An 8,998-nucleotide genomic window follows, 5' to 3' on the forward strand; every position below is an offset into this window, starting at 1 on the left:
CCATCACCTCAGCCTCCCAATAGCTGGGACTACAGGCATGCACCACCACACCTAGCTACTTTTCATATTTCTTTTTGTACAAACGGGGTTTTGCTGTGTTATCCAGGCTGGTCTTGAACTACTGGACTCAAGAGATCCACTTGTCTCTGCCTCCCAAAGTGCTGGGATTACAGGAGTGAGCCACCATACCCAGCCTGTCTGAGACCCTTTAACCCATTTATGCCTGAGGTTGCACTTTTTTGAATTTTTGCAATTAGACCTTGGCAATGATCTTGAGCAGTAGGATATAAATAACTCCCACATATGGGAGGTCAGGGTGGGTGGATCATGAGGTCAGGAGTTGGAGACCAGCCTGGCCAACATAGTAAAACTCCATCTCTACTAAAAATACAAAAATTAGCCAGGTGTGGTGGTGCACGCCTGTAATCCCAGCTACTTAGGAGGCTCAGGCAGGAGAATTGCTGGAACCCGGGAGGCAGAGGGAGGTTGCAGTGAGCTGAGATCATGCCATTGCATTCCAGCCTGGGCAATAGAGCAAGACTCCAACTTAAAAAAACAAACAAACAAAAAAACTCCCACATACTTAGCGTTCCAATAATGGAACACTAGGAACAAATGGGTTTTTACCTTGGGGGTTTTAAGTACTTCCATGGCAATGATCCATGAGAGCATTTATCATTCAGTTGTGACTCTTTTCTCACTTGCCTGTATCCTCCCTAATACAGAAGGTTGAGGACAGAAACCACATTAATATTGTTGACCATTGCATTCCCAATACCTTACTCAGAACCTGACACATAACAGGCACTTACTGAGTATTTGCTGAATGAACAAATACATTTCTTCTGCTCTTAGTCCCTCCAGGTTTCTTCTCCCCTTTGCCCCTGTCTCCTTGGCCTTGAGGTGTGCTTCCTGACCTCAGACTTTACTTTCTGCCAGATGGCTTCTCACATGGATCGATAGGTTGATCTGTGGTTCCTCACTTCGTGAATTTTTTCAAAATTCATATTTGCTTCATACATGTGTTGATTGTCAAAGAAGTGCAATTAATGTACATGCAATTGAGGAGTGGGTTTATTCATCACAACCTGGGATGGACAGAGGATTTATCTTTCCTTGAGGTCATAGGGAGACAGCAATATTTTAGGATCACCTAACATCTTAAACAATTATCCTAAAGGGTTTTTTCTCTGCCTGATTCAGGCTGCTAAGCTCTTTCTGCATCTGACTTTTTCCTAAGTCCCTTTTTATTATTATAAAAGTACTATTGTCCCTTGTTAAAATGATTTTTTAAGTACAAAAGGTGAAAACAGGAGGAGTAATAAATCTCCCGTGGTATCCACGTCTACAGTCACTATGAGCATGTTTCCATCAGACTTTCCACCCTAACTCTTCTTTCACAGCAGAGTCCTATGATCCAATGCCTGCTCCTTGAATGTGGGTTTTTTCTGAGGATTCTGTCATCTTTTCTTCATCTTTTCTCATTTTCCATACTCTCCCTGGGATATCATATTGACTTCCAAGGCTTTAGGTAACCTATGTGTTATTTTAGTGGCAGTAGAGGCTTGAACTGCCACTCTCCCCTCTCCAATTTCAAGGCCATGGCCAATGCAGTATGCCTACAAGGATCATTAGCCAAATAAAAACACAGTTTATTAATGGCATTAACAAAGCAGAGCTTGGTAGAACCTGGATTGAAAAAAAACAGCTTAGGCTCAGGATCACGGTGACACCTCCTGCTTGTCAGCCCTGAGACTCAGCTATGCCTGGAGTATTTGAGCAACCAAGGCCAGCACTGCATGGCATCCCTGGGTCCACTTACACAACTACCCATGTGGATGAGAATCAGAGGTCTGCCTTGCCAGCCCAGACATAGGAACGGAGAGACCACCCCAGAAAGAACATGCTTCCCTCCAAAGCTTTGATCTGAGCTGATCTTGCTTTGCAGTTTACAGCTGGTCTAGCCAATCTGATCGATGGGGGAAGACAGAGCAGAGAAAGGGAAGGACCACCCTTTCCACAGGGGAGATTCCTTGACACTAACCTGCCAGCAGCGTAGGTCCAGAAAGTGGGAGGAAGAAGAGGGCATGCCATTAATACAGTGGCCCTACCCACAGTAAAATGCTGCCCTTTAATTTCCAGTTTAGAGTTATTGATTAACCTTTTCTCTTTTAGTAAGGAGTGAATGAGGGGTGGGTGAGAAGAGAAAAAGCACCCTCCCTAGCACTCCCCTAATAAGTCCAATTATCTATGGGCTAAAGCTGCAGTGAAAGGAGAATGCTGCTCCCCTAAAATGTGCTGAGCACATAGAAAGAACTCCATAGGCATTTGTTGAGTAAATACATACATACACACATAAATTCTGACGTTTGAATCTGTTTCTCCAGCTCAGCCCCCTGTCACAAACTTCAGATGTGTATATTTCCACTTCTCCCATGCTTTCTTTCTGTAAATCAAAAATAAAATTCTAAGCCCCCTAATTGACCGATAGACCCCCCTTCTCAGCCAAAGACATTCCAAAATAAACCTGAAAATCTAGTTCAGGTCATGATAGGAAGGTGGGCTCAGACATGCCTCATGATTCTACCCTCTCCTCTTGGGAATGTAGGCACGACTGACCAGCATTAACATTAAAACAGAGATCTTAGAAGTGACAAAACAGACTTTTTGTAGCAATAAGACACCAAATTCCAGCTGTATTATAGCATCAAATGACAAACAGCAGGCCCCGGAAGAAAGAAATTGAAGTATTTTACCTCAAAATATATTTCTTTGACATACTTTAAAATGACACTATAAAGCTGCCTCTTACAGGGATAATCTTGATTCTGCAGAGAATCCCCTTTCCTTCCCAGGTCTTTCCTCAAATCCATGAGAGAATTAACCAAGAGTGTGGCAACTTTTTAGGTCTGATAAGAGCTCTGAAGCCTGCTACTTGGGGGTTTCATCTGCATGATGAAACCTTGGTCTCCACCACCCCTTATCTTAACCCAGACATTCCATTCTATGGATTCCAGGTCTTTAGATAGTAACTCTTTCAACCAATTGCCAATCAGAAAATCTTTGAATCTGCCTGTGATGTGGAAGCCCTCCTACTAGGTTGTCTTGCCTTTCCAAACTGAACCAATATACATCTTACATGTATTGATTGATATCTCATCAATCAATAAGTCTCCCTAAAATGTATAAAACCAAGCTGTAGTCCAACCACTTGAGCACATGTTCTCATGATCGTCTGAGGCTGTGTCACAGGCTACTGGTCACTCATATTTGGTTCAGAATAAATATCTTAAAATATTTTACAGAGTTCCACTATTTCCATCAACATTTCTATTTCCCATCTTAGTAAATGGAACCATTATCCATGCAGTTATTCATATCATAATATTCATCCAGCTCCGCATAACTCTCTATTAAGTGCAGACCACTCCAAAAAGAACTGGCTTAACCCAGTAGTCAGACTCTTTCTCTCTCTCTTTCTCTCTGCACCCTCCTTCTCTCTCACTCTCTCATTTCTAAAGAAATCCAGGAGGAAAAAAATTGCCTTATTCAAAGGAATTTATCTAGCCTCTTGATATCTAAGAAACATTCCTCAAAGACAACAAAGTGTGCACTCATTTCTTACATATTATCTCACTGTATTCCCTTACTTGATGGATAATTAGCCTGCAAACTTTCTTTTTTATATCTTAGAAATTATCTTTTAGAAAATATGTAAGGGCAGTTCCAAGATGGCCAAATAAAAACAGATCCCAGCGTGAGCGACGCAGAAGGCAGGTGATTTCTGCATTTCCAACTGAGGTACCTGGTTCATCTCACTGGGGCTTGTTGGACAGTCAACTTGGAGTGTGAGCCGAAGCAGGGCGGGGCGTCACCTCACCCGGAAAGCTCAAGAGGTCTGGGAATTCCCTTTCCTAGCCAAGGGAAGCCGTGACAGATGGTACCTGGAAAATCGGGACACTCCCACCCTAATACTGCACTTTTCCAATGGACTTAGCAAATGGCACACCAGGAGATTATATCCCACTCCTGGCTCGAAGGGTCCCACGCCCACGGAACCTCGCTCACTGCTAGCACAGCAGTCTGAGATCGAACTGCAAGGCAGCAGCGAGGCTGGGGAAGGGGTGTCCACCATTGCTGAGTAGGTAAACAAAGAAGCCCGGAAGCTTGAACTGAGTGGAGCCCACCGCAGCTCAAGGAGGCCTGCATGCCTCTGTAGACTCCACCTCTGTGGGCGGGGCATAGCTGAACAAAAGGCAGCAGAAACTTCTGCAGACTTAAACGTCCCTGTCTGACAGCTTTGAAGAGAGTATTGGCTCTCCCAGCACAGAGTTTGAGATCTGAGAATGGACAGACTGCCTCCTGAAGTGGGTCCCTGACCCCCAAGTAGCCTAACTCGGAGACACCTCCCAGTAGGGGCCAACTGACACCTCATACAGCCAGGTGCCCCTCTGAGATGAAGCTTCCAGAGGAAGCATCAGACAGCAATATTTGCCGTTCTGCAATTTTTGCCATTCTGTAGCCTCCACTGGTGATACCCAGGCAAACAGGGTCTGGAGTGGACCTCCAGCAAACTCCAACCAACCTGCAACTGAGGGTCCTGACTGTTAGAAGGAAAACTAACAAACAGAAAGGACATCCACACCAAAACCCCATTGGTACGTCACCATCATCAAAGACCAAAGGTAGATTAAAAACCACAAAGATGGGGAGAAACCAGAGCAGAAAAGCTGAAAATTCTAAAAATCAGAGCACCTCTTCTCCTCCAAAGGATTGCAGCTCCTCACCAGAAATGGAACAAAGCTGGACAGAGAATGACTTTGACAAGTTGACAGAAGTAGGCTTCAGACGATCGGTAATAACAAACTTCTCCGAGCTAAAGGAGGATGTTTGAACCTATGGCAAAGAAGCTAAAACCCTTGAAAAAAGATTAGACGAGTGGCTAACTAGAATAAACAGTGTAAAGAAGACCTTAAATGACCTGATGGAGCTGAAAACCATGGCACGAGAACTACACGACACATGCACAAACTTCAGTAGTCGATTTGATCAAGTGGAAGAAGGGGTAACAGTGATTGAAGATCAAATTAATGAAATGAAGTGAGAAGAGAACTTTAGGGAAAAAAGAGTAAAAATAAATGAACAGGCCGGGCGCAGTGGCTCACGCCTGTAATCCCAGCACTTTGGGAGGCCGAGGCGGGTGGATCATGAGGTCAGGAGATTGAGACCATGGTGAAACGCTGTCTCTACTAAAAATACAAAAAATTAGCCAGGCATGGTGGCAGGCGCCTGTAGTCCCAGCTACTCTGGAGGCTGAGGCAGGAGAATGGTGTGAACCCAGGAGGTGGAGCTTGCAGTGAGCTGAGATTGCGCCACTGCACTCCAGCCTGGGTGACAGAGTGAGACTCTGTCTCAAAAAAATAAAAAAATAAAAGAAATGAACAAAGCCTCCAAGAAATATGGGACTATGTGAAAAGACCAAATCTATGTTTCACTGTTGTACCTGAAAGTGATGGGGAGAATGGAACCAAGTTGGAAAACACTCTGCAGGATATTATCCAAGAGAACTTCCCCAGCCTAGCAAGGCAGGCCAACTTTCACATTCAGGAAATACAGAGAATGCCACAAAGATACCCCTCAAGAAGAGCAACTCCAAGACACATAATTGTCAGATTCACCAAAGTGGAAATGAAGGAAAAAATGTTAAGGGCAGCCAGAGAGAAAGCTTGGGTTACCCACAAAGAGAAGCCCATTAGACTAACAGCGGATCTCTTGGCAGAAACTCTACAAGCCAGAAGAGAGTGGGGGCCAATATTCAACGTTCTTAAAGCAAAGAATTTTCAACCCAGAATTTCATATCCAGCCAAACTAAGCTTCATAAGTGAAGGAGAAATAAAATCCTTTACAGACAAGCAAATGCCAAGAGATTTTGTGACCACCAGGCCTGTACTACAAGAGCTCCTGAAGGAAGCACCAAACGTGGAAAGGAACAACCAGTACCAGCCACTGCAAAAACATGCCAAATTGTAAAGACCATCAAGGCTAGGAAGAAGAAACTGCATCAACTAACAAGCAAAATAACCAGATACATCATCATGACAGGATCAAATTCACACATAACAATATTAACCTTAAATGTAAATGGGCTAAATGCTCCAATTAAAAGACACAGACTGGCAAATTGGATAAAGAGACCGGACCCATCAGTGTGCTGTATTCAGGAGACCCATCTCACGTGCAGAGACACACATAGGCTCAAAATAAAGGGATGGAAGAAGATCTACTAAGAAAATGGAAAACAAAAAAAAAGCAGGGGTTGCAATCATAGTCTCTGATAAAACAGACTTTAAACCAACAAAGATCAAAAGAGTCAAAGAAGGCCATTACATAACAGTAAAGGGATCAATTCAACAAGAAGAGCTAACTATCCTAAATATATATGCACCCAATACAGGAGCACCCAGATTCATAAAGCAAATCCTTAGAGACCTACGAAGACACTTAGACTCCCACACAATAATAATGGGAGACTTTAACACCCCACTGTCCACATTAGACACATCAACGAGATATAAAGTTAAAAAGGATATCCAGGAATTGAACTCAGCTCTGCACCAAGCAGACCTAATAGACATCGGCAGAACTCTCCACCCCAAATCAACAGAATATACATTCTTCTCAGCACCACATCACACTTATTCAAAAATTGACCACACAGTTGGAAGTAAAACACTCCTCAGCAAATGTAAAAGAACAGAAATTATAACAAACTGTCTCTCAGACCACAGTGCAATCAAATTAGAACTCAGGATTAAGAAACTCACTCAAAACCACTCAACTACATGGAAACTGAACAAGCTGCTCCTGAATGACTACTGGGTACATAATGAAATGAAGGCAGAAATAAAGATGTTCTTTGAAACCAATGAGAACAAAGACACAACATACCAGAATCTCTGGGACACATTTAAAGCAGTGTGTAGAGGGAAAGTTATAGCACTAAATGCCAACAAGAGAAACCAGGAAAGATCTAAAATTGACACCCTAACATCACAATTAAAAGAACTAGAGAAGCAAGAGCAAACACATTCAAAAGCTAGCAGAAGGCAAAAAATAACTAAGATCAGAGCAGAACTGAAGGAGATAGAGACATAAAAAACCCTTCAAAAAATCAATGAATCCAGGAGCTGGTTTTTTGAAAAGATCAACAAAATTGATCTTTTCACTAGGCCACTAGCAAGACTAATAAAGAAGAAAAGAGAGAAAAATCAAATAGACACAATAAAAAATGATAAAGAGGATATCTCTACCGATCCCACTGAAATACAAACTACCATCAGAGAATACTATAAACACCTCTATGCAAATAAACTAGAAAATCTAGAAGAAATGGATAAATTCCTGGACACATAGACCCTCCCAAGACTAAACCAGGAAGAAATTTAATCCCTGAATAGACCAATAACAGGCTCTGAAATTGAGGCAATAATTAATAGCCTACCAACCAAAAAAAGTCCAGGACCAGACAGATTCACAGCCAAATTCTACCAGAGGTACAAAGAGGAGCTGGTACCATTCCTTCTGAAACTATTCCAATCAATAGGAAAAGAGGGAATCCTCCCTAACTCATTTTATGAGGCCAGTATCATCCTGATACCCAAGTCTGGCAGAGACACAGCAAAAAAAGAGAATTTTAGACCAATATACCTGATGAACATCAATGTAAAAATCCTCAATAAAATACTGGCAAACCGAATCCAGCAGCGTATCAAAAAGCTTATCCACCACGATCAAGTTGGCTTCATCCCTTGGATGCAAGGCAGGTTCAACATATGCAAATCAATAAACGTAATCCATCACATAAATAGAACCAAAGACAAAAACCACATGATTATCTCAGTAGATGCAGAAAAGGCCTTCAACAAAATTCAACAGCCCTTCATGCTAAAAACTCTCAATAAACTAGGTACTGATGTGACGTATCTCAAAATAATAAGAGCTATTTATGACAAACCCACAGCCAGTATCATACCGAATGGGCAAAAACTGGAAGCATTCCCTTTGAAAACTGGCACAAGAGAGGGATGCCCTCTCTCACCACTCCTATTCAACATAGTGTTGGAAGTTCTGGCCAGGGCAATCAGGCAGGAGAAGGAAATAAAGGGTATTCAATTAGGAAAAGAGGAAGTCAAATTGTCCCTGTTTGCAGATGACATGATTGTATATTTAGAAAACCCCATTGTCTCAGCCCAAAAATCTCCTTAAGCTGATAAGCAACTTCAGCTAAGTCTCAGAATACAAAATCAACGTGCAAAAATCACAAGCATTCCTATACACCAATAGCAGACAAACAGAGAGCCAAATCATGAGTGAACTCCCATTCACGATTGCTTCAAAGAGAATAAAATACCTAGGAATCCAACTTACAAGGGATGTGAAGGACCTCTTCAAGGAGAACTACAAACCACTGCTCAATAAAATAAAAGAGGACACAAACAATTGGAAGAACATTCCATGCTCATGGGTAGGAAGAATCAATATCATGAAAATGGCCACACTGCCCAAGGTAATTTATAGATTCAATGCCATCCCCATCAAGCTACCAATGACTTTCTTCACAGAATTGCAAAAAATTACTTTAAAGTTCATATGGAACCAAAGAAGAGCCCACATTGCCAAGACAATACTAAGCAAAAAGAACAAAGCTGGAGGCATCACACTACCTGACTTCAAATTATACTACAAGGCTACAGTAACCAAAACAGCATGGTACTGGTACCAAAACAGAGATATAGACCAATGGAACAGAACAGAGCCCTCAGAAATAATACCACACATCTACAACCATCTGATCTTTGACAAACCTGACAAAAACAGGATATGATGAAAGGATGCCCTATTTAATAAATGGTGCTGGGAAAACTGGCTAGCCATATGCAGAAAACTGAAACTGGATCCCTTCCTTACACCTCATACAAAAATTAATTCAAGATGGATT

The sequence above is a fragment of the Pan troglodytes genome, chromosome 11, assembly GCF_028858775.2.
Source record: "Pan troglodytes isolate AG18354 chromosome 11, NHGRI_mPanTro3-v2.0_pri, whole genome shotgun sequence".
Lineage (NCBI taxonomy): Eukaryota > Metazoa > Chordata > Mammalia > Primates > Hominidae > Pan > Pan troglodytes.